The sequence below is a fragment of the Triturus cristatus genome, chromosome 8 (assembly GCF_964204655.1).
Source record: "Triturus cristatus chromosome 8, aTriCri1.1, whole genome shotgun sequence".
In the NCBI taxonomy this organism is placed as follows: domain Eukaryota; kingdom Metazoa; phylum Chordata; class Amphibia; order Caudata; family Salamandridae; genus Triturus; species Triturus cristatus.
Window position 1 is genome coordinate 662,339,142 of NC_140591.1, and position 26,981 is coordinate 662,366,122.

Genomic DNA, 26,981 nt, shown 5'->3' on the forward strand with positions numbered 1-26,981 from the left:
GCCCAGCGGGACTCATCACTCGTTGCACCTGTGCCCAGGGACTCAAGGCATTCAAAACCAGCTCGCCGCTCCCGCTGCGCGCAAGCCGTTTCGTACCCTGAGACTTTGCTGCTGACCTTCCTACCTGCGAGGACTCCATTGCCCAGGGGGCCCAGCGGGACTCATCACTCGTTGCACCTGTGCCCAGGGACTCAAGGCATTCAAAAACAGCTCGACGCTCCCGCTGCGCGGGAGCCGCTTCGTACCCTGAGACTTTGCTGCTGACCTTCCTACCTGCGAGGACTCCATTGCCCAGGGGGCCCAGCGGGACTCATCACTCGTTGCACCTGTGCCCAGGGACTCAAGGCTTTCAAAACCAGCTCGCCGCTCCCGCTGCGCGGGAGCCGCTTCGTACCCTGAGACTTTGCTGCTGATCTTCCTACCTGCGAGGACTCCATTGCCCAGGGGGCCCAGCGGGACTCATCACTCGTTGCACCTGTGCCCAGGGACCCAAGGCATTCACAACCAGCTCGCCACTCCCACTGCGCGGGAGCCGCTTCGTACTCTTAGACTTTGCTGCTGACCTTCCTACCTGCGAGGACTCCATTGCCCAGGGGGCCCAGCGGGACTCATCACTTGTTGCACCTGTGCCCAGGGACTCAAGGCATTCAAAACCAGCTCGCCGCTCACGCTGCGCGGGACCGCTTCGTACCCTGAGACTTTGCTGCTGACCTTCCTACCTGCGAGGACTCTATTGCCCAGGTGGCCCAGCGGGACTCATCACTCGTTGCACCTGTGTAAATTGTGGTAGGAAATAAATTCATTTCATAGGTCACCCATCGCTGGACGCGCGCGTGCCCATTTGAGCCCATTAGAGGCTGTGTGAGGCTGGGCTGGGTACACTCCCTTTCCCGCACCCCTCGGCGGCCTCGCTGCCCATGGTCCGATATCACTGCTACATGTATATCAACTGCACTTCCGTTCTGACCTGATTGTGACACACGTAGTTTGTGATTGTTACTCTTGGCATAGGTATTATGGCTACTGGATCTACGAGACTGCCTTCTAAGGGTTGTAACGTCGCAGGGACTCTGGGAAATTTCATCACCCGTGATAGTAATGTCCTTGCCTACGAGATTGCTGCCACAGAACGCCATTTATCTTTGGACCCACTATCAGGAAAGCGTTCCTCACTGGGAGCTATTATGCTAGTACCTTCCCCCAAAAAGTCTATGACTTTGCATTCCGATGGTCCATTAGACGACCCACTGCTAACAAATTTAGTCTCCGTTGTTGGCCCTAACCCATTTACTTCCTCTGATGCAAAGTCCACAGAGTCCAATCTATCAGGTCCCGAGCCCCTTCCATCTGCCCCCATCTTTACTAATTTTGCTACAACTAGGTCAATGTCGGACCCGAGTGTAAGAAGTAAGTACCCAGGTACGAACCTACTAGTTACAAAGGGGAAGAAACGAGAAGGGGGCCCTACGAGAAATTCCTCTAGGAAAAAACAAAAAAGTCCCCCTAGTATAAACTTTGGTCCTAATACTTTGACTCAGGAAAATGTTTCGCCCTGATGCCCCATGCTGGACCTCGCGGTCCCTACTACACTTTTACCGATAGGGGAAGAGGATTCACGGGGCCTCACTAATTATGCCTTTTGGGCAAAAATGGAATCCGTAATTGCTGGGAGACTGTCCCCTTTAATTAAGCGTTTATCCATACTGGAAGATAAAATAACGTCGATAGCCAATGCCACTGATTTGAACTCTGCGGCAATGGCGCAGTTGGGACAGAAGGCTCTTTTTTCACAAACTAATCCCCCATGTCTTGACAAACCAAGTGAGTCGGTCCAAGTCTCTAATCCTTCTTGTAATCCACCTTCAACTGGAAGGGACATATTATTCAACAAAGACGGAAAAACAGCTTCTACACCCCCCCCCCACAAAATGTGCAGGCTCCAGGAGACATGAGTCGATTAGGGTGGCCTTTACAACAACTCGTACCACCATCTCCCAAGGACTCCAGCAAAAACATACCCACAAGTCATAAGGATCTGTCGAGAATTGATTTGCCCCCAGAGTGCAGCCCCTATGTTGTGGTCTTAACAGGCGTCCCTGAACTGCCCCCCAATAGAGCTGAACCTTACTTGTCCCTGAAGCATAAAGTAATCCACTGGTTCAACACAAATAGACCCCTCCCGCCTAAACTTAATGGGGATATTATGATGGTACGCAGAGTGGCGTGGGTAGGCCGGGGTGTGAAAACCACAAGGGGAGATTGCATTGTTGTTAACCTTAGGGACAAAAAGGTGGTTAAGTACCTGGGGGGGTGGCCTAGAATAGTCGACGGAATACAAACTTCCTTTCTACCACACTTTTACCCGTTGGAAGTATTTAATTATAGGATGGGCCCAGTGAAGCCATATGGGGCTATAGGTGGGATGGGCTCAGGACCGCATGGAATCCCAGAGGCATTCCAACATGATTTATGTTTTAATATACCATGTCACAATAGGTTCAGCCTGCTTGAATGTGTCGATTGACTGTTGCCAGCTGTTGATGCTGGACCCAGTGATCCTGTGCAGGCGGAGGCCCATACCTGGGTGAGCGCGCAGGAATCCCCTCATTGTCAGGTTAGTCCAAGGATTGAAGGTGTGACATCATGGAAGGACAGGAATGCCATGAGATTAGTGCGGGGTGATTGTAGTCTCCTCGCATCCGCCCTGATCCCTGAGCTAGTTGATAGTTGTACCAAAGGGATAAACCATCAAACAAGGGTGAACAAATTGGAGATATGCTACCCAAAGACAACTGAGATTCACTCCGATTCTTCTCCCAACTATTCGACATCCCCTAGGCTTTCCACTCCTCCAGGGCTAACCGACAACACTAGGGAAAATATACAAATTCCATCTGGAGATATTGCCCCCCAACCCACACATTCTGATATCCATTGCTCAAATCATGCTAAGGGGCTAAAAATTTTATCATGGAATGTGGCGGGCTTATCCTGCTTGATAGACTCCGCCGATTGGGGGGAGTTCATTGATGAGCACGACATTTGTCTTTTTCAGGAAACTTGGGCATTGAAGGCCTACCACCGCCTAGGGTACGTTACGTTGAGTTTGATTAACATCTACTCTCGCCCAGTGAATTATGGCCAGGTTTCCAGTACCCCCACTAGCCTAGAGGAATTCCTGAGCTCATCTACCAACTTAGGACACCTGATTATTGGTGGCGACTTTAATTGCCACTATTAACCCTTGAATGGGTTGTCCACCCTAAGGGTGGGCGTAGTGGGGCTACGTGAAGCAGCATGTAGTGTGCCCAAATCTACGCACACTACGTGCTTCGCGTAGCCCCACTACGCGCCACCCGCCTCCCGCCCGCCCTCCTTTTAAATCAAACCCCCGGATTTACAATAAATACTAAATTAAAGAAACTTACCTGAAACGCGGCGTCTCCGGGGCTCCCTCTTCCATTTCAAACTTCTTCTGACAAATGCGCATGCGCGGAAGCCCGCACATGCGCATTTCTTGCGAGAAATGCGCATGCGCGGGCATCCGCGCATGCGCATTAGTCAGAAGAAGTTTGAAATGGAAGAGGGAGCCCCGGAGACGCCGCGTTTCAGGTAAGTTTCTTTAATTTAGTATTTATTGTAAATCCGGGGGTTTGATTTAAAAGGAGGGCGGGCGGGAGGTGGGTGGCAGCAGCAGGCACCTACGCTTCGCCCTGGGTGTGCGTAGCGCTAGCCTGCTTCGCCTACTTCGAAAACTGCGAAGCAGGCAGCGCTACGTACACTACGTGGGCGAAGCATAGTGTCTCGCCCAGGGTTAGTCCACCCCAGTGTCACAGGAAGAGGACCAAGTATGGGCAATTCCCTTATGTAATTCTTACATTACGAGGGGTTGGACACCTTTGGTTCTCCAACTCACTTTGCTAACCCTCACTTTTTCATGAAGAGCATGCAATGGAAGATTTCCGGCAGATAATCCAGGCAAATTTACATTTGAGAGGAATGGACATGCTTCCATCATCGACTACATAATGCTCGGTATGGGATTGTGGTCTAGGATCCTGGATTTCCAAGTAAAACAACGCTGTGAAAGTGATCATAACCCCATTGTTGCAATTATGAAGGGTTGTAGAAATAGTTCTCATCTGGGAAGAGACTTGGTTCCTCTAACGGCCATGGTTACAACTTGTGGCGCTCGAAGAGTCAGATGGGAGAAGATCGCCCAATCCCATAGAGAGTCAAAAGATATGTATAGGGAGATCTACCCCCTTTTGGAGAGGGTGCTGGGTGATGCTGCTTTGGGAGAGGGATCCTCAGCTCAGGCTATGATAGGATCTACACATGTAGAACTATGTGGCATCTTGGCGACCCATTTATATCGGGAAACTAGGAGGAAACCGGAAGCAGTCACGAGGGGGAAAAATGCATGGTATAATAAATCTTGTAGTGAAGCCAAGTTAGTTCTCCTAACAAATCTAAAAAAGGGAAACAAGATACTGATTAAGGAGGCAAGGATACATTTTAAGAAAGTCATTGAAGAAGCTAAAAAAGATTGGGAATGTAATAGATGGGAGGAGATCTCTATCGCGTTAAAGAAAAGGGACCCAATGTCATTTTGGAATTTGGTCAAAACAGGGTCATCAGGTTCCCTGCATGCAGTACAACCTAAATTAGGGGAGGAAATATGGCGTCGTCACTTTGAAGACCTTTATGCTTTTAAAACAATAGAACTAGACGTCCCTGTTTCCCTGCCTAATGAAACCTTACCCCCGACTTGGGTGTGGTTCAAATGTGTACGCTTGCTGAAGTAAAAATGGTTCTGAGTAAAGTACTCCAAAATAAAGACCCAGGCCTAGACAGGATCCCAGGTGATCTATACAAGAGCGAGCCGGACATCTGGGTCCCCTATCTATTGGCTCTTTTTAATGCAATTTTGGCTGGAATGCCGTTACCCCCGACATGGGCCGGTGCCGAGATCATACCCATTCACAAAAAGGGCTCCCCTCTTGATCCGGCAAACTATAGACCGATCAGCTTAATTGATGTGGCCCAGAAGATTTTTGCGCGCATTTTATTAGGGAGACTCCAAGAATGGATGGATGAATTCAATATTTTAACACCACTGCAGGTGGGCTTTAGAGCTAAAATGTCAACCATAGACCAACTGTTTAAATTACAGATGATCCACTGGAAATCTATTATTCTAGAAGGAGGCAGCCTTTATCTCTCTTTTGTAGACTTAAAGTCTGCCTTCGATATGGTAGATCGCCGACAGTTGTGGGAGTTGTTCAAAGGCATGGGAGTGCCCCCCCACCTATGTTACCTTTTAGAGCATCTCCATAAAGACACCTTCGCCAGAGTTAGGTTCGGCCTAAATGGGGAACTAACTTCCCCTTTTCGAGTTGAGAAGGGAGTTAGGCAGGGCTGCGTACTAGCGCCAACCCTCTTTTCTCTTGTCCTAAATGGGCTGGTAGATGAACTCTTGGATTTAAGAGATGTAGATGCACCTAGGTTGGCGGGCAGGAAAATACCAGCACTAATGTTCGCAGATGACACCCTGCTCTTGTCCAGGACCCCTATGGGGATGGACAGAGTCCTGGATGGATTTGCTTCATTCTGCAGGAAAAGGAACCTGGTCATAAATGTGAGTAAGACCAAATATATGGTTCTTCATGCGGACACTACAAATTGCCCCATCCCAAAACTGGATGGTCTATATCTAGAACGGGTGAGCATTTTCGACTATTTGGGCTTAACACTTAATAATAAAATGAATTGGGGCCCCCAGATATCAAAAGCTAACTTAAAATGTACACAGATAACAGAGGGCATCCTAAAGATGTACAAAGAAAGCCCATTAAAGCTAATTAGCCCACTAGTAGAGGTATACAAAACTCAGGCGAGAGGGGTGGTGGTATACGGTGCTGAACTCTGGGGTCACAACTCAGCTCAGATTTTAACCAAGTCAGAAAACCATTTTATGAGACAACTACTGGCACTACCTACGAGTACCCCCATTCACCCTCTCAGGATGGATTTGGGCATACACCCAATCGCTGATCTGGTAGCCACACGCCCGGTCATGTATTGGCGCCGATTATGGAGCACTCCCGAACTTGCAAACTTTCGGGAGGAACTGAAATCTATTTTGATGCTCCCAAAGGCAGGCGACATTCCGTGGATAGCCCATGTAAAAAAATCCTTGAGGGCAATCGGGAGAGAAGAACTTTGGCATACACCTGAGGAGTCATGCCCTGCTCTACCAAAAAATATATTGGCCAAAGCTTTGGAGGAATATAACTTAATGCAGATCTTGCGGACAGAAAATAGAAACAATCTGACCTCGGTATTCTTCAAGGTGAAGATTGGATACAGCTTTGAGCCTGCATTAGATCTGATCCATCCGTTAATTGCTAAGAAACTTTACATGCAATTTAGACATGGATCACTTCCTCTTTTTTGTAGAACGAATAAGTGGGCTGGTTCCTGTAGACAGCCTTGTCCTGGGTGTGGTGTTGATGAAGAGACAGAGGTACATGTCATATTTTTCTGCACAGCCTATACAAACCCCCGCAGAAAATGGATTATACAGCTCGCCAAAATTTTGGGGTTAGAAACTATAGAGATTTGTTTCGGCTGTTAAAATATGATCCATCGCCTGTATTTGTTACAGTGATTGCTAAATTTTTATTTTCAATGTGGTTGATTAGAAGACGTTCAATATCATGATAAGGTATCCCCTTGCATCATCCTTTTTAATATACTGTTAAACTTATTGTTCTGGTCTAAGTGTATACCCATATGTCTACCTAACCACACTTTTAATGTTGTTCTTTTTATTACTCTTATTGTTTTAAAATATTGTGACGTATGAACTTTTATGGCTGATAGCCGAAATAAAGTTTTCTGACTGACTGACTGACTGACTGAGTATTCTTGAACAATCGGTTTAAGGCCTGTGAAAAATAATCTGGAATCATGACCATAGGCACTGGTAACAGAAAGAGGATCAGTTTTAAGACATCCATCTTCATTGTAGTCATGTTCTTAAACTAAACAACTGTCATATTCCACCATTTATTCACATCTTCTTTTAACAAAGATAGCATTAAAAGTAATTGAAAAGTGCATACTGTTCAATGTTTGAAGGAATAAACACTCCAAGATATTGAATGAAGTTTTTGTCATTTGGCATGGAATTCCACTTAAGCTGATATATCTTGTTCCTTTGCCACTGCAATTGGAAGCCTCATGGAATTTCTCTGAGAAACTCCATTGGTAGTGGGAAAAACAAAGAGGAGCAGAGACAGCCTTATCGGATGCCTCCCTTTAACAGGGGCTCCAAGATGTGAACCACAGTGATAAATAATGGTGCCTTCAGAATTGCATTTAAAACGAGATGAAAGAAAGTGAAACACCAAATATTATAATGCTTATCAAATAATTGACCATTCCTTTTGAACAAACCCCTTTTTTATGTTTCATATGAACTAAGGTGTTTGTAACCTATTTTCCTCTTCATAGCAAATTAGGCTTAGGACATACCAGCTGTTGTTCTGAAATAGAAAAAACTAAAAAAAGAATGAAACTAGACTGCTCCAGGCGCATCAGCTTTGGCAGAAAAGTATTCAGTCTATTCAAAGAGATTTTTGGGATTATTTTGTATCCACGTTGAAGGTAGAATAGGGCTGTAGAATGTGCACAATGCATTTTTTCCATTTGTTCAAATTAAAAAAGATCAAGGTCCTGACATTTTGCAAGGCTCTGTAAAAAGAGCCTGGAAAGACATACTGTCTAGGGCGGCGGCTTCCAAGACACCATTCAGCCATGTGGGACTGCAATTGGTTTTCCAATAAGTTCAGCAATAACATATCCTTTTTTAGAGAGGGCACACAATATTTTTGAGCCAGGTATAAACAAGAAACATTTCCTCCAATAAATATCTGTCCAACATGGCTATTAACTTTTGAAGTTGTTTGGCCCAGGACTATCATCAAAATGAAATTGTTTATCCCCACCTAGCTATTAATTTTTCCTTTCGTTTATCTCAGGTATAGGTCGCCAACATAAACTCCTAGAAGTCTTTTTAGTAATAAAGTGACCCCGCTGAGCTAGGGGTATTTTAAGACTTTATTTACCTCAATGAGATCCGTTATTACCTTTGTTGAAGAAATTGAGGCCCAGGGTATTCTACGGTCAAGGCTGTCTATATGTTTCAGGATAGTGATCACAGACTTTCTTAAGTTGCCTTTTTCATTTAGCAGACCGTGAGCTCACACTGCTAACAGTAAGCTTGGAACATCCATGGTGTCCCTTGTGATACTCACATATGTCACAGTGACAAAAAACAGACAGATTGGAATCTGGATAAGAGTAGTTATTAAAGAAGGAGGGTGGGAGCACACTGCTGCACATCCCAGCACTCAATTTGCCCCAATGCATCATGGTAAATGCAGTGCATGAGAACACTTACTTCAGTAGTAGTCTTTGATTTTTCACTCTTGTTGGTGCAGCATGTGCTCTATAACTCTAGGTGTGTGTTTCTGCATGCTTTCCTTCATCAGTACAGAGCAGCAAGTCATTTTAGGGGGCTGGAAATGCTGTCCAAAGTCTTCTCAGGTCTCTGCCCTGCTCACTGGGCGCAGGTGCATCAACACAATCTTGTCAACTCATTAGCTCAAGGGAGCCTTTACAAACAGGAGGAGGGTGGGAGCACATTGCCTCACATCCAACCATAAAATATGCCCCAATATATCATGATAAATGCAGTGCATTATAACACTACTTCAGTAGTAAGAGTAGTTACTAGTCCCTGCAATACTCTCAAGAATTGATTTGCTCCCTTTATATTCTCAGCAAGTTGCCCGAATGGGACATGCACACCATGACATGCATTCCATAGCATACCATACCATAAAACTCAATTGCACCTCAAGAAGTCTGCAAAATTCTTGTGGCTGCTGTTTGTCATACAGAAGAGAGATGGTCTAGAAGTTCATAGTTGATGATCCCCTTCTGTAACGTGCCAGGTTGTTATTGTGTATATATATATATATATATATATATATATTTAAGAACACAAGGGGACCCAAAAGGTAATCAAGGACCTTGGGTAATTATGTTTTAAAAGAAACAGTGGCCCTTGGAAAGAGAGAAAATACACTTAGGATAAATATAGTGCAGAATCGAAACTATATTGTATTTTGGGATGTCCAGCCGGACAACCCTATTTATTTCTTGAATGAAAAAATAACAATTACAATGACATACTAATGGTGGGACACAGTCCTGTATCCTTTGGGGAAAAAAGGGGAGAGACAATACATGTAAAACAATTACATACAAAGGGGCATTTTCAGGCAAGACGTAATGAGCTTTGTTACAGATCCAATGTAAAAGCTTTTTGAGTAACAACAATTGCACTCTTTTAACACACTGGCTTAATGTGCAAGTTGTTAACTTGGGTCGACGACGTTTCGATCCTGTCTAAAATACTAGGATCATCATCAGGACAAGAATAATTGGCTGGCCTGAGCATAAGAAATTGCCATGGGGATCTCAGCAATTGGTCGCGGGAGCAGGGCCAGGTGGCCGGCTGAATGAGACAGGGCTCAAACGGGAGCAAGGTCAGGTGTAGCTGACCTGTGTGGTGACAGGTCGGGAGTTCCTGACCGAGGGTAGAGAGACCAAGGGTACGGAAAAAGGCACACTGGTAGTGCCGAACAGCTAAGCCAAGCCACGGAACCAAAGCCGTAATGGGTAATCCAGTCGAGGTAAGGAGGCGAGGCAACCGGGCTGTAAATGGCCGGGAGTTCCGGTCCGAGGGTAGGGGAATCCACCGATTGATTGTGGCAGGGTGACAATGCACTCAGAGCTGCCTGGGACCTCCGGAGAAGAGATATGGAGTGAAAAAAAAAAAAAAAAAAAAAGGTTGTTATTGTGGCCACTGCAAATTCTTTATGGGAGAGTAAGCAAAAAAGTGGTCAGTAATTGAACATATCTTATTTAAATTCAATCTTTCTATCCATCCATATTTGCCTTCCTTAAAATCCTGAAAAATGCTGCAACTTCACATTATTTTCAGCATGGCTATGTCTCATGCCTCTCAGTGCAGCATAAGTCCTGGTCACATTTTGTGACTTCTTCAGTAAAGTTAGAGATTCAGAATAACTTCAGAAGACCCAATAGGATACATTAAAGAAAAAGTATTTATTTGGTTACACTTGTATCAGCTCAAATGTTAATGAGAAAAACACATCAGACATCTGTAAGGTGATATAGGGGTTTCAGTGGAGGAGCATGGTTGAGTCCTGTTTAGACGATGTTCCACAGCTTCACCACTGAAGACAGACATTTAAATAAGAAAGAACATGATTGGTCATTTCAAAAGGGGACTTAAATTATAGATCAGGTATAACATTATTAGAAAAGAGACAAAGAGCAGCAACTTAAAAAAAGATTAGGGGCAGAGAAATAAATATCTGTTGTAACAAGCTAATATACCACTTTTATTGCATCCATGTGCAAATACCAACAATGACAGAACCTCATACTTGCCATTGGTATAAGAGTTAGCTTCTGAAAGTGAACATCAATTTCAAGGATCGTCTAAAACAATATCATCAGTTATCCTCTTATCACCTCAAGTAAAATTCTAGAGAGTCACACACACTCTGTTTCACACAATTTAGATTTTTTTCTCATGAACCAGTGATGTTCTACACCCACAGAATTCATGTACCCAGCACACCAAGAGGCCTTATTAAAAAAGGCCTGAGCCACCAGAGCGTCAATCAATCATATCTATGAAGCGACGCCAGGGCTATAAGTGGGCCGGGTCCTGCTGGTGCTGAAGCAGGTGCTGAGACAGGTCCCTATCGGGCTTTCCATTCTGCCCTCACCCTCAGGGTGAAAAAAAATATCTTAACCATGCAGCAGTACCACCCTTCACTGCCGTTGGTGTAACTTCAAAGAGACTTGTTATGGTTCTACAACAATCTCATCATTTTAGAACTGAAGCATTTTCAATATTATATACAACAACTCCATAGTTATTGCTTATTTATCTTATGCAACTAACAACCATTGACAAAACCAATAGTCCTGGCTTGTTGTAGGTATAATGTTACTCGTTGTATTATATATCTGGATGCAATGACAGAAACACCAAAATACCAGTCAGGAGGCGTACTATGCTAAGCACAGCTTTTTAGCCTAGGAGTTTGTTGTGCCTCCTGTTCAGTCAGTGTGAGTGTGGTGTGAAATGTTGGTGCGTGATGACGCTGTGGAATGTTGGATGAGTGAGGTGGTCAGTTGGAATATGGGCTGAGCAACAGGACGGCTGCTCCTGGTGTGGCTCATTGTACCTTTTACCTTGAACCTACTACTTGAATAAATACTATCTTAAGTTACCCTGGAACTGGATCCTCATTGTTTTACATTATTTTGTTGACTATTTTACTGAAAAGAACCTGCGTGTGCTACCTGAAAGGACTTTAACTTTGAAGCTTAGAGCACTTGGAAACTGAAGAAGAAGTTCTTATCGCAGCTCCTCACGTAACTTTGGGGCTCATTACGATGGCGGAACGATCGGCAACTCCGGGCCAGCAATGGCAATCATTCCGCCATCACAATGAGATTTACCCACCAACATATTAGAATGGCGGTGGGTATTGCGGCAGACGCAAAGTGCGTCCTACGCTTTTCCACTTGTGGCAATCGTAACGATTGCCTGGTGGGTGGAGCAGGGCCACTAATATGGTGGCGGTGCCTATCAGGCACCGTCCACCATATTAGGATCTGGGAAATGAAAAGCCAGCGGCATCTGGCTGGTGGGGATTGGGTCTAGGGGCCCGTTGCGTGTCCCCCTTGTGTCTGAGGGAGGTGGGCTGCACTTGGGGGGGTACCTATGGTACCCCCCGACATTTTACTGCTCCATGTGGCAGGCACCGTGTGGTTCCTGACATGTGGTGCAGTGAAATGCTAGACATGCGATTTTAACATCGCCGGGGGTGCTACTGTCAGCAGCACCCGCCACAATGTTAAATTGCAGAATGCGACCGCCGTGGTGGTGGTCGCATCCTGATTAGTGGCACGGGACCACTGCTTGTCTGGCGGCCGGTTCAAACACCTCAGGGTTGGCGGGAGGACTCAGGTCCGCCCGCCATCCTAATGAGCCCCTAAGTTCAGCGTGTACAGCAAGCTGGCAGCCCTGAGCCCCACCAGTGACCAGGAGAGCGGTTGGCCCCAACCCGGGCGTGCCAGTTCCTGTTGGACTTTCCCTCTTCCTGTCAGCTGTAACCTTGGAAGAAGTGCCCATGTCGTATTTCTTTGAGAGAGTGTCTCCATCAAGAGGAGTTCTCCAGAGGAGAAACCAGTATAAAGTGTGTCTTGCCCCGGAGCCTCTCTATGGAAGTGTCACTTACCAAGTGTTCCCGAGAGCTACTAGCCCCTGTGACCATCATGTGAAGAAGCACCTGCAGTCCCTTTCCGTTGGACTGAGGAGTCCCTTGTGTGTGCCATGAGGAGGAGCGTCTGGACTGAGGAGTCCATTGTACGTGCCTTGAGGAGGAGCGTCTGGTGAGAGGCGATAGTCGTCTGGCAAGTGGAATCCTCACAGATCCTGTGAGGTTGAGCTACTCGGACCTGCTTCTTTTGGGAAAAGTTATCCAGCATGAAGGAGGAGTTCCCTTGCTCCCTGTGTGAAGGGCATCTTAGGCCCTGCAGGGTGTTCCCTCCTACTTGTTTTTAAAGTGCTGACTTTATTGTGCAGAGAGTGCGTTGTTTGGACCAACTTTCTTGCTTTCACGTGTTTCTTGTTCTTGGGTTAGTCCCTTGATCGCTGTGCCTCACTTTTTTTTAAAATTTACAGCTGGCAATTGTCACCTACCTTTAATGGCCTCTTCTTGTTGGTTGGTGATTGCGCAAGCCCTGCTTTCAGTTCGCGCAGCTTCTTGCAGCTTCCAAGTCGTTTTGCACAGACGTGCCGGGAGCCACCTGGTTCCACGTCAATTTGCATGCCGCCATTTTCTTCTTTTCTTCTTTTACCACAGAGAGCAGGAATACCGCACCGACAAGACATTTATTCACGTCATCAATGTCACCATTTTTTGAGTTGCGGAGGGGAGTATCAGCACCAGCAGCGTTTTCCGATGCACAGTTTTCTGGTGTTTGTGGGTCGGAGTCCAAGACCTGTTTGCACACCTGTATCTTGTGGAGAAGCTGGTGAGGTGTTTGGGTTTCCTGTTGTCAGGACATTTGAGACTTTAGAGACCTTTGTTCCAGGTATTGTTTAAATTGTTGGAGGAAATGTTGTAAAAAGATGAGGGGTTTTGATTCTAACGGCAGCAAATATTCTTAAGGCATTGTAGTTTTGTTAATGCTATAGTCTGTCAATTGTTTTGTTTCACTCTGGGTATTGACTGCTTCATCTCTCATTGCATACATATCATAAGTAAGTTGTGGTCTTGTATTGGGTGTGGATTGGCACAGTACCATTGTCTCTGGTGACATTTTCGCTATTGCTCTGTGTTGTAAAGGGAACCACTCCTATGCTGGCTTTTAATTCCCCTTGACAACGTTTATTCATTAGAATGACTGTTTCTACTGAGTGTGTGTGTGTGTGTGTGTGAGTGGACTTTATGGCACAAGTCATTCAGTGTTTCCACTTTTGTGTGGATGTGGGAGGGATCCCCTACTATTGGTATATTGTTTGAGATGACTTTTGTTGTTGAGTCATCCAAGGTTACCACCTTGCGGTGGTTGTGGGAAACTTTGTACAGTTTTCTACTGCGTGTGTGTGAGTTGACTTTTACACGTGAAGTCGCTCTGGGTTACCTCTTGTTGTTGTGGGAGTTTCTTTATCTCTCACTGTTGGGGGGGTGTGTACGAGAAGGCTCACAGGTTCTGAGCATCTCCTGCCTACCACTATTTTTGTGGTTGTGGTTGACCTAGGCTGGTCACACTTGTGGGCGTTGTGTTTGAGTTGACTTGTTTTCGACTCTCTTCTGTCTACCACCTTTGTGTGGTTGGTAGGTGAATTTTGCTTCACCTTCAGCTTTGGAGTTGTTGCTGAGGATTTTCTTTGTGCTTGTCCTCTTTTTCTTTCTCCCTTTCAGCTTGGGGGTTTGTCTCTGGGTGTGTATTTGTTTTGTTCAGGCCTGTTGTCTTCTGCGCCGTTGTGGTTTGGTTCCCTGGTCTGGCCAGCTGATGTGTTTGTGGCATCAGGGGTTGGTTAATTGTAAGTGGTGTTGTTGCTTGCTGGTTTGTTTGGTTTTGTGTGGTAAGGTGGAAGATTTTTCTGTTTTGTGTGGAAGGGGAGTGGATGTGTGTAGGTGTTGTCTTTCTGTTTGAAGATGAAGACCTATTTTCCTTCTCCCGTTTGGTGTTTTCTTCCCTTTAAGTACATGGGTGGGCATTGTAATTTTGTAATGATTGGATTGCCTTATGTTGTCATTTATGCTATTTAGCACTTCCTACTGTGCATTTCTGCATTTTCGATGTTAACCTGTAAGCCCATTGCACTTTGTTTCCCTTGTTTTGATCCTAGCTGGTTTGCCCTCAACCATCTTCAGGTCTTTGCAATGGTACCTTTCCAGATTCATGTGCATGTTATTTTCACTATTCTCACTATTGTGTGCTGTTCCCTTGGATCACTGCATTGTGTTTTTGTTTACTCTGAGGAAGAGAGAAGAGTTGTGCCTGCTGCTCAGCCAGTGTGAGTGTGGTGTGGAATGTTGGTGCGTGATGACTCTGGAATGTTGGATGAGTGAGGTGGTCAGTTGGAGTATGGGCTGAGCAGCAGGAAGTCTCCTCCTGGTGTGGCTCTTTGTACCTTTTACCTTGAACCTACTACTTGAATAAATACATCTTAACTTACCCTGGAACTGGATCCTCGTTTCTTTACAACAGAGTTTTTAAGCATTGCCTTTAATTACATAGGCCAGACCCCTTTGAGAGACCCCTCAGTTTTTCCATCCCACTTAAAGCCCTGGACGACGCAAGGTTTTCCATGGCCTCATACATATGGAGTAAGGCAAGGCAGCACAAAGCTCTGCCTTGCCTTACTCTGCGTCAAGGAGGCGTTCCATGGCCACTGCTGTGCATGTTTGCACGCAACACCCATGGATTTTGAGCTGCCCAGATTTACAAAGTCACGTAAACCTGGGGCGGTGACATAAACTTACGCCTCCCCAGAGCAGGAGTATCTAGGACAAATGGTTTCATTACAACGAGGAAAACTCCTCCATGAAATGTTTTTGTGCAGGAAGTCGCCCGTTCCTGCACAAAAACAATCCTGCTACCAATGCAGATTCCCCCCGCATCATGCTGCAAGGGCACCTGCATTAGCTCTAGGCACCAAATTGTGCACCAGCACCGGATGAAAGGACAGGAGTGCACTGTATCCCATAAATACTGTTCACTCCTCCCCTTTCAAACTGGCGTAGGGCAGCACAGCAAAAATGCTTGCAGCACTGCGCTATGCCAATTTTTTGTAAATGAGTCCTCAAATGTCTACTCTCTTAAAAACTATGAATGCAGTAAATCATCTTTTCCAAATACTTGTTCTCATGGCAAAGTGAAAATATTTCATAATAAATGTGTTAAATCTGGCTAACCTACATTTCAGTTTGAAGGCAATCGGTCAAGCTTTATTTTTTGTTTCATAGAAAAGGTCTATTAAATCAATTACTTGCATTATCATATAATGCCATCAACATAAAAGATTCAATTTTTTCATTTTCAAGCTATAACACACATTGCAAAATTTACAGAGCTGATATCAAATTCTGGCCCCCTAGCGATGTTTCTAGGCGAAACAAAAAATCACTAGCCCAATTTGTAGATCTCATTTCTCTTTCCTTCAAAATTGGAAGAAAGTTCATGCATATGTAAGTGTACACAAACAATGATTTATCATCCCAATGACACTGTTTTAAACCCTGTCCTAACCTCATCTTTTGCAAAAGAGAATACTTTTATTCTATACAGTTCTCAAGTAATCAGATAAACCAAAGTATGACTACATTTCGCTCAATTTAATAAAAGAGTATTTCCCTTTTACATAATCTAAGTCCTCGTGAAAGGAAATTTATTATCATAATGTCTTCACCCTTAGGATATAAATAGCCGTATAATGATCTGATTTATACTTTCATATTTTTGCACTGACAATTCTGTTGTTGACTGTAGATGTTTACCTTTAGTGGCCAACAATTACTTCATCAAATCATTTCTGTGCTATGGAGTTTTCTTCCACGCTGGTTTATTTAAAGTAATATTTGAATAGTACTATTTTAATATCACTTGTAAGGCTGGTAATGTTTATTGCATATTTGCTCTTCACTCAGTACCAAAGAGAAATTTGAAGGGTGTTCCCAAAGGCCAAAACGTGTGTCACGTTAATATTTGTGCCTAAATTGTTTAGGAGGTAATAAAGATACAAACAATCTCTGCTATGTTGTAGGCCTATTGCTTTGCTTCCGGATTGATCAAATGTTCAACATGCAGTAACACATTAACTAACTGATGCTGGAGTTTGAGGGTAAAGTTCGGAATCTTTGATAAAACCGAAGCTAAGCCAGTAAGTAACAAAGAAATCAAAAAGAGAGTTTTCATTCTTTCAAGATGGCCACTGCATTTTGTTTTTGTGTTGTGTCATGCAATGCGGCAGTCATCGAGAACATTTAAAACATTATTATCTGTACTTTGACTATGACACCATGTTGCATTGTCACTTTGCATCTCACATATTGGCTGCCCTCTTCACAGTATAAAAATATTGGGCCTCATTTATGAAAAGTGACGCATCACTGCGTGAAAACAGTGATGCGTCACTTTTCACTGCTCCCTCCCTGCGACTCCAATGATGCGTCATATTTACAGTATGACGCATCATGTCGCAAGGAGTCACAGATACGTCAGTATTTCTGACGTATCTGTAGGCGCAAAAGTGACGCATTGCTGGAGTGTGTCACGAAAGTGATGAAACTCCAGCAATGTGTCCTTTCACATGGGGCAAGCCCCATGTGAAAGGGCCTGCGTCAGTCTTACGCCTGCTGTAAAGCAGGTGCTAGATATTGACGCATTTGCACCCTAGAAGTGGCGCAGTGAAATCTCGTAGATTTCACTGCGTTACTTCTACGATGCTTACTTACGTGGGAACGCCCACCCTGCATACATTATACCTGACGCAGGTATAATGTAGCGCAGGGGTTTACAAAGTGACGCATCTGCCTAGATGCGTCACTTTGTAAATATGGTGCAACAAGGTCCAGTTTTTACGCCACTGATGCGTCACAAAAAGTGACGCACCGGCGGCGCAAAAGTGATGCAAGGACTCATAAATGAGCCCCATTATTTTCTATATTTTCAAAATGGCAATCAAATTGTATCATCAAGTTGTGTTACACAATGTGGCAACTATCATTTTGTGAATAGAAAAGAATGTATTCCAAAGAATTAGGTTGGCTAGTCAGACCTTATTGATATTGCCAATGACAATGCAATTTAAAACCATCTGCAGGTTCTGGTTCTCAATTATGACCTGATTGTAAGGAAAAACCTTGTAGAAAGATAAATGGTGTGCTGAAAGTTTAATTGTGGGCATTCATGTTTAATTAACGGTCACTGGCAAAGCCAAAAGTCTGTGCTTATGCAAGAGCTATTGGTTTTGTTAATGTCTTTAGCCATGTTGTAGGCCAGTGCATTTGCTATGCAGCATGGCAAAAGAAAAAAAAGTGCTTTGACGCTGCCAGACAAGGAATAACAATGGGATATGCAACAACACGGATGTGGCGGGAGGGATGCAGTAAGTAAAAAAGCTAGAGAGGGTGGAAGGGATCAGGCAAGTAACAAGGAGGCAACAACAATAAAGGGGCAAGAAGTCATGTGATTGGGTTGGAAAGGACAGGGCAAGCAACAATGCAGGAGGAGGTCAGGAGGTTAGGACAGGGCATGCAATAATTCAGTTGGGAAGGGAAGACAGGGCAAGCAGCAATTTAGGAGGATTGGTTGGAAGTAATAACACAGGAGGGGGCAGGTGCCAATACAGAGTGGGAGGGAAGAATATTACCTGCAAACACATGCATGTGTTGCCACTAAAAGGAACTATTAGCTTTAAAAGCGCAAGCACTGGAAGGATGCTGGGCATGGAAATAGTACTTGGGCCATGGGGGGGACAAATGCATTAATCTGAAGTAAAGCTGGTACACTCTGACTAAAGAGAAGCAAGGAAATGCGAATGACGATGAGGTTAACCATTGAGGAGCAATCAGCGGGCTCTAAGCCCCCTGTAATTATACAAAATGTCTTGCAAGCAACAGCACATGTGCTGTCTCGCATGAGACCTAACCAGCAGAAGATACCTATTGCTCTACTCTGCATTCAGTTTTATGAGTCCTATGGATATGTTGATGGAGCTTGCTGCTGGTAGCAGGTCTCCACAATTTCTCCATGGTAGCGCACTGGTGCGTATGGACTCAAATTGGCCTCTACATGCTGATGCTTATAATTAGTTTTTCACCAGTAAATAAGAGGTGAGATTACTTTCTTACAATATACTTATCATGGATTGACTGACCAGTAGAAAATGGCATCCGTATTCTGTATGTAACAGTGTTATGAAATGTTAGGCTATGAACGGGAAAGAGAAGTGCAGAGTTTTGTGCATGAAAGAGGTATGTGATGGAATCTGGATTTGAGTCGCCAGTTGGCAAAGACCCAAATGCAAATTTCCCCTGTAAGACCTGCCATCCATATGGTGGTCTTCCCCAACTTGTTGCCTGTACACCACCTCTTTTGGCTGTATTTGTTTGTTGGCCTTGGGACTCTGAGTACTTTACCTCTGCTGACCAGTTCTAACTTGCATGTGTTTCTAACCTAAACATAGTGACATTGGCATAACTCCCTAGTAAAGTGGTCTACCATATTCCCAGGGCCTGTAATCTAAACGCTACTAGTGGGCCTGCAGCGCTGGTTGTGCCCCCCACACAAGTAACCTTTCAAACCTGTCTCAGGCTTTCCATTGCAAGGCCTGTGTGTGCAGTTTACTGCCACTTCGACTTGGCATTTACAGCCACTTGCCAAGCCCTGAACTACCCTTTCATTACACATAAGTAACCCCTAAGGTAGGCTGTAGGTAACCCTAAGGGCAAGGTGCTGCATAACTAAAATTTACTTTTAAGTTTTACATGTCCCGGTAGTGACAATCAACTAAATTTGTTTTTCACCTGTTTTTCCGCCAGGATTTTTGTTCTAAAGCCACCCCTCTTCCTGAAGAAGAAAACATACAACAGAGCTTTCCCTGGGGCCGCACCCAGAATCTGGAACTCGCTGCCACCTAACGTCAGAAGAATACCTTCCTTGTCAAGATTCTAAAAGGAAGCTGAGACTTTCCTAATGGGCAATTTCCTTCTATAAACACTCTCATCGCATATACAGCTCAGCGGCCTAGCGATATGCTCTCTTCTTGATCTCTACTTGTGTATGCCAGTCTGGATTCCATTGATGTAGCCTACACAATGTCTTGTATCATGGTTGTTGCTATCTGTTTTTGCTTCATTCATACTTCACTGTCACTTTAAGTGGCAGATGCTGGTGCTGTGCAGTCTGCCTCTGCTCCTGCTATTCCCTCTTATTGCAATAACCTGTTTATCCCATGATTGTCTGTTCTGAATCTTGTAAACAATTTGCTTAGCCTTGTAAAGCGCTCTGATACCCTAGTGGGTCACGTTTGTGCTCTATAAAACACTAAATACAATTAAAATAAAATAAAAACTCTATACTAAGACCAATTCAATCCTTTTTCAATTCTCCCTAATTGGCTTTTTGATGTTTCTGCTAAAACCATGTTTCACCCTGGAGAAGCAGCAGTTGCACCTGCAGTACTGATTTTGAGCTTACTCGGATAGTCTTATTCTGTGCAGCAGCTGAAGGATTTCTGTAATGACTTTCAAGTGTCTACAAGGGGTTTCACCAGGCTAGATGTGCTATGGAAGGATTTGAGAATTGTTCTGAAGACCCTGGTAGCAGAGGATGATCATCCGGGGGAGGAGGACCAGGAAATTCCATAGTAGGAGGATGACCTGATTCTGGATTCCATTGTGGATATGGGACTGCCTGTAGAAGGGGCCAACCACTTTCCAGGAGCAGTAGTGGTTATCAAACCAGGGAGCAGTGTCTTTTCAGGGGTACCTGTCCCATGAGGAGCAGGCAGACCGGAGGTAGGAAAGAAAACTTAATTTGGACCTTGCCAAGTTGAAGCAGGCATAGAAACTTGCTTTGGCTGAGAAAAAGCAGGCTCTAGAAGAAAGGAGACTAGCCATGGTGGAGAGGAAGCTGTCCCATGAGCTCAGTCTCAGAAAGCTGGACATATGAGCCCTACAAGTGCCGTCCAGCAGCAGCAATGGTAAAAGCATACCTGCATTATCCACTGGTGAGTCCATAGTCATGATCCCCAAGGATTTAGTGCCCAGTTATGTGGTGGGGGATGACATAGACAAATATTTTGCAACATATGAAGTGGCTCAAAGAGTGCTCAAAGTCCCAGAGGAGTTCTGTGGTGGTAGTTTATGGAGGTATATGCTCACGATGGGGAGGGATACACTTCTCACAATAGAGGCAGGGGACCAGACATGATACACTGATATGAATACTACAAAAAACAAACAGAACCTGTTTGTGTATGAGGAGGCACTTTTCACATGCCCTTATGGTGCTATATTTTTCAAATACATAATTAATTCAAAATAATCTCAAATAATCAGTGTTGTTTGTAACTTGTCAAAAATCCTTATACAAATGTTTGGTTAGAAAAATGTTCCATACTTTCAATATGAATCGTTTAACATAACGTTTTTCAAAAAAAAGAAAATAACACAAAAATATCAATCAAATAGCAATCAACATTTTCTCGTTTATTTTCTTGCTTATGTTCTCATTTCTTCATTTCTCAGAGCAAAGTGTTTACATTTGCCAATACATTTCGGTGAAAAACCTTCGTCAGGGGAATACTGCAAATAATACAATTCAATGTATAGAAAAACACATTCTCTTCTGTTTGAAAACACAGTAATATCCACAATGTGCAACAAAAGGAGTATCGGACAACCACCAGGGGTCCCATCACAAAAGTATATTGTGTGTTTATCTTGCTCATCACTCATGGCGACCTAAATCACGCACAATGAACACATCAGAGGTACCGTGCTTAAGTGAAAGTATGTCCACTGATGTCACCCACTGTCAGGAAATATAATAGACCAGTGAAGTGTCTAAACACAACGGCTGAACAAAACTCTAAAAATAAAACCTCATTGCCCGTGCTACCTTAAGCCTGCCATCAGTAAACCAAGACGCTCACCTTTGCATAAGCTGAAATACTTTAATTGTCAGCCAATATGTGATATCTGTGAAAAACGAAGCACAAGTTATATCCAAATGTGTCATCGTGTAAAAGATCATATAAACCGCATGCCCCTATGAGGACTTCAATAAAGTAACCTACTTGCTGTCCAAGTATAGTTTCTCGCTGCTTCCCTGAAACGTATTTAGTGGTAAACCCCGTATTCTGCTGTAAATAACAAAAATGATCATTTAGTATGTGTCAAACCACATTAACTGAGTCTAATATGCATCCACTACTATTGGGCTTACTCATAATCATACCTGTCTGGAGATTAGTACAGCAGGATGTTAGCTTCTCTTTCCTGCATTGCAAATGTTTGCCGGGAGACTCGCTCCTCGCAATTGAATCCCGCGTCTGCGTCTGACGCGTGTACCGCGCGGTAAAAATGAAAAACAGACTCTGAACTAACGCCACAGTTTCGAGGCATCGATTCTTAGGTGAAAGGCTTTACCCAAGGTCAGTCATAAAGATTTCTAATTCTATGTGTGCCTGTGACGTGACGAAGTAGTTTGATCGCGAGAACATACTATTGGAAAAAAGGCTCATGCGGATAAATCCAGTAAAATATTGTGACCACAACTAGTCACACATCGTATGTTACTAGTTTATTAAAATCCTTTCATGTGATTAAACTGTGCTAGTGCCGGCAAGCTGACTTACGAATCATCCATGTGGTGACTCATATGCAAAAGTGAAAAATTAATAAAGATATGATAATGTATTGAACATCATGAGATCAAGTTTATGCTGTACCTGCTAGTGTCTTACATGCCTCAGATCGATGTGACACTCTACGTGCTTTAGTTCACCTCCATAGTGAGCCTTGCACTGGGAGGAGATGAAACACACTATACCACAGTTACGTTTCACCATACCGGAGAGGGTGTCAGAATTACCACATGTTGATGCTACTAGAAATTTGGCACAGAGTGAAACATTTTGGATACGTTTTTTAACAACACTTATTCCTTGTGGTCTGAATGATAAAATTGAAATGACTTGCTTTCTATGAAGAAAATAACGGTTTGATTATGGACACTCTTGAGGACATGTAACTGTAGTTTTTTGTTAATTGGAGATTTTGTTAGAAACTGTTTCTCTGGCTCACTATGGAGGTGAACTAAAGCACGTAGAATGTCACATCGATCTGAGGCATGTGAGACACTAGCAGGTACAGCATGAGAGAGACTATCATTGCATTGAAGACCCCCAAAAACTAGACTGAGGTCAGAGCTTTCATGGGCCTCACTGAGTACTGTAGGAGGTTTGTCAAGGGATATGGCACCATTGTTGCCCCCTTGACAGAGCTTATTTATAAGAAACAGCGCAGAAATGTGATTTGGACAGAGGCCTGCCAAAAAGCAATTGACTTCCTGACGCATGCTGTGTGTACAGCCCCTGTGCTTAGGGCCTGTGACCACCCCAATGAGTTCATAGTTTAAACAGAATGCTTCAGAACATGGCATAGTGGCAGTTTAATCACAGCTAAATAAAGAAAGTCTGGACCAACCTCTAGCCTAAAGCTCCAGACGTTTACTTCCCAGGGAACAGAGGTGGAGTGTTATAGAGAGAGAATCTTTTGCTGTGGTCTGGGTACTAAAGAAGTTGAGGCCATACCTGTTTGGCACTCACTTCCTGAATCAGCCTGACCACAGGCCCCTCGGGTGTCTCATGCAAACCAGGGATGAGACTCCAAAATTGTTGAGGTAGTCCATTTGCCTACAGGTTATGGCCTTCAGGGTAGAACACAGACCAGGGATAGACTACGCCAATGCTGATAGTCATCTAGGGTCTTTTGTCATAGTGATGAGAACTTCCTACAGGTTGTGTTGATCTCCCTACTTAAAGATGGGGGAACACATGGTAGCACTGTCATCCTTAGGATGGTCTTCCCCAAACCATTTGCCTGCTTTCTTCCTCTTTTTGCTATATCTTTTTGTTGGCATTAGGACTATGAACACCTTACCACTGCTAACCAGTGCAACAGTGCATTTGCTTCTCCCCACAACTTGGTGACAATGGTGTATACACAATTGACATATTTAGTTTACTTATAAGTCCCTTGTAAAGTGTTTTTATATGTATCCAGGGCATGTAATATAAATGCTACTAGTGGGCCAACATCGCTGGTTATGTCACTCACACAAGTAGCCTTTCAAACCTGTCTCAGGCCTGTGATGGCTCCTTCCGGGTATGCGGAGTAGGGTAGGTGCTGACGAACGGGCCGCATGCCGAAACTATAGCACGCATACAACACAGAACCTCTGCATCACCCGATGATGCTGGAGTCTGCCGAACTTTAGGTCGGACCCGGGACAACACAACATCCACACAGTAAGTAGCACGAAAAGGCACAGCTCAGTGTGGGGTAGTTTATCCACAATATGTTTTTATGTTTTTTGTCCTGATGAAGCGCCCCTGATCCCTATGACCAATTTTCTTATTTATTTAAAGAGTTTTATATAGCGCTGACAGGACCCAAAGGTATCAGAGTGCTTTACAACAAGTTCAACAGGAAATAAGAAAACAGGCACATATCAAATGGCATATCAAAATAGAGATGGTGACAAACGATGTGTAGAGCCAAAAGTTTAAAGGTGCAGAGTGAGGAGGAGATCCTTTAGTTTTTTTTGAAGGTCACGAAGGAGGGTTTAGTTCTTAGGTCTGCTGGAAGGGAGTTCCAGATTTTTGGGGCATTGCCCGAAAAGGAGCAGGCCAGGGCTATTTGTTTGCGGCTCTTTGGGGGAATAAGAAGTAGGTTGTTGGTGTTCCTCAGGTTTCTTGTCTGGCCTGCCTTGGTGAGCTTGGCTACCAGGTAAACTGGTTTACCAGTGTGAAGGACTTTGTGGGTGAGAGAGGCAGTTTTGAACAGGCATCGTGCTTCAATAGGGAGCCATTTGAGCTCTTTCAGTGTGAGATATGATCATGCCTTTTAGCGTTTAGAGGGGTTCGCATGAGGGCTGGGTGAGATTTAGCTGATCCTGTGAGGGTAGCGTTCCCGTAATCTAGTATGGAAAGAACCAGGGCTTGCATTGCAGTCTTGAGATCATTAGGCGGGAGGAAGGGCTTGATTTTGTTGAATAGTTTGAAGTTGTAATGGGCACTCCTTACTGTAGCCTTTATGTACGAGCTCATGTTCAGGTTAGGGTCCAGTAAGACACCCATTTACTTGGAGGAGCAGACCAGGGTTAGGTCGAAGTTTAGGGTGTCCATAAGCTTAATCCATTCTTGGGCCTGGTGGGTTTGTCTGTTGTTTGAGAGGAGAAGGATTTCCATCGTGCCTTGGTTGAGTTTTAAGTGGTTGTGTGATAGCCAGTTTTGGATTTTTTTCTAGAGTATCATTAAGACGGCATATGTCGTTTGGGGAGGAGGATGTCGTCTGCGTAGAGGTGGTAGGTGATGTTAGCTTGATTGATTATGGTAGTGAGGGGCTCCATGTAGATACTGAATAGAGTAGGTGAGAGGACTGAGCCCTGAGGGACACCTCTGGTTATAGTGGAGGTATCAGAAGTTGCATTGTTTATTTTGATTTGTTGAGAACAGTTGTGAAAGAAAGAAGTGAACCATTTCAGCATCATGCCGTCTGCTCCAATCCGCTGTTTAAATGTGTTGAGAAGAAGCTTATGGTCCACCGTGTCGAAGGCCGCAGACAGGTCTAGGAGGATGAGCAGGCAGCAGCGACCTGCATCCATACATTTAGGGATGTCATCTGCTATATTTAGTAAGGCTGTTTCTGTGCTGCAGCCCTTTCTAAAGCCTGATTGGTGAGAGTCCAAGAGATTGTTGGTGTCAATGTGCTGGTTGAGTTGGAGTAGCACACATTTTTTGAGGATTTTGTCCAGGAAGGGCAGGTTGGAGATTGGCCTGAAGTTGTTAAGGGCTTCAGGGTCTAGGCCTGTTTTTTTAAAAGTGGAGAGACTTGGCCTAGTTTTAGGCAGTCTGGCATGACCCTCGTGCTTAGCGAGCTCTTTATAATCAATGTCCAGAGGGGTGAAATGACGTGACTGAAATTTTTTACCATGGAGGCCAGCAGGGGGTCTGCGAAGTGGGAGGAGGGTTTTGTATTCGCAATTAATTTGGAGATGTCCATCTCTGAAAGTCGGTGGAATGCTGTCCAGCAAATTCGGGAAGCGGGGGATCTTAAGATTAGGATTCTTACCTTAGACTCAGGAAGGGGGATCCCTGCTCCGGAGACCGGGGAGAGAAAGCTGGGATTTTTTGTATCTGTGGGGTGGAGGGAGATTGAGGACGGCACTTGTGTGTGGCGTTCAAGGGAGGACTCAATCATCGAGATTTTATCATCAAAGAATTTGGCGAATTGATCACCACGTTCTTTGGAGCACTGCGGGGGTTTGGCAGGTGGTTTAGAAGTCTGCTTTTTTATGATGTTGAAAAGGATTTTTGGACGATTTATTGCATTAGCAAGGGCATTGCGGAAAGAGGCGTCTTTCTCATTGATGATGTGATTTTTGTATGTTCTGTGTTCAGCTCTGAGTTGGTGGAGGTGAGTTGAGGAAGGGTTTGCACGCTAGAGTCTTTCTGCAGCACTGAGTTTTCTTCTTTCTGTTTTGAGGTCCTTGTTGAACCAGGATCTCAAAGGGGTGTCTTTAATACTTTTTAGTTTCAGGGGGGCTACTTGGTCTAGGATGGCTGACATTGTAGATTTAAAGCGGGTTGTGAGTTCGAACGTTGAGAGGTTGTCTGTTTTTGGGGGCAAGCTAGAGATCATTTTTACTTCAAGATCAGCTAGGGGAACCTGGCTTAGGTTTCTGGACCATTGAAGAGTTTTCTTGGTATGGATGGGGTACGGCTTTTCCAGGTTTAGATGGAACAGGATGATACGGTGGTCCGACCAGTCGACTGGGAGGATGTTGATGATGGTTATCGCCTTTTCCTTGGCTATAATGGCATCAAGGGTTGAGCCTCTGTTGTGGGTTTGTTCTTTGCAGTGTTGGAAAAGGTTGTGCTCAAGTAAGAGTTCTTTTAAGGATTGGACTTGAGTGTTTTCCTCATCATTCCAGAGGAAGTTGAAATCACCTAGGATTATGTGGTTGGCATCTGAGAGTTAACAGTGTGTTACCAGGTCTGAGAGGTGTTCATGGAAAAGGCGGGTGTTGCCCGGAGGTTGGTAGAGGAGGTGGCTGTAGGAGAGTAGGATCTGCTTCACATGGGTACCCCCACTTTTTTGACCTTAGTCTGCCTGTGGTCCTGCTAATCAGGACCACAGACTAGCTGCTTCCTCTCTAAAATTGTTTCCATGTACATTAGGTACATATCTAATTGGATTCTGGAGTGCCTTATAAGCCCCTAGTGTATGGTATACTATGTACCTAGGGCATAGGTACTTCAGAGGCCTACCAGGGGCAGAAGCCTGTATTATGCCACCCCTGGGAAGCACTCCAAAATGGCACCACAGGTCTGCTACTACAGCCTGGGTAAGGGTGTGCTTGCACCCCTTACTGTGGTATAGGCTACCTATATAACTACCATATACAGACACATATAAACCTATAAGCCACTCCTATGGCAGGCCTTGACAATCATGAAGGCAGAGTGCTTGGCTTTGTGTGAGAGGGTG

General features: G+C 44.4%; 1 long non-coding RNA gene across 1 annotated transcript in view; it reads left to right on the forward strand.

Annotated features, from left to right (window-relative positions):
- LOC146802525 (uncharacterized) overlaps nt 1–19,731 on the forward strand; it is a 69,727-nt gene extending 49,996 nt beyond the window's left edge. Inside the window, exon 3 of the long non-coding RNA XR_014967407.1 lies at nt 19,242–19,731. This is a non-coding gene — a long non-coding RNA (uncharacterized LOC146802525). The remainder of the gene's footprint in view (nt 1–19,241) is intronic.
- The last annotated feature ends 7,250 nt before the right edge of the window (nt 19,732–26,981 follow it).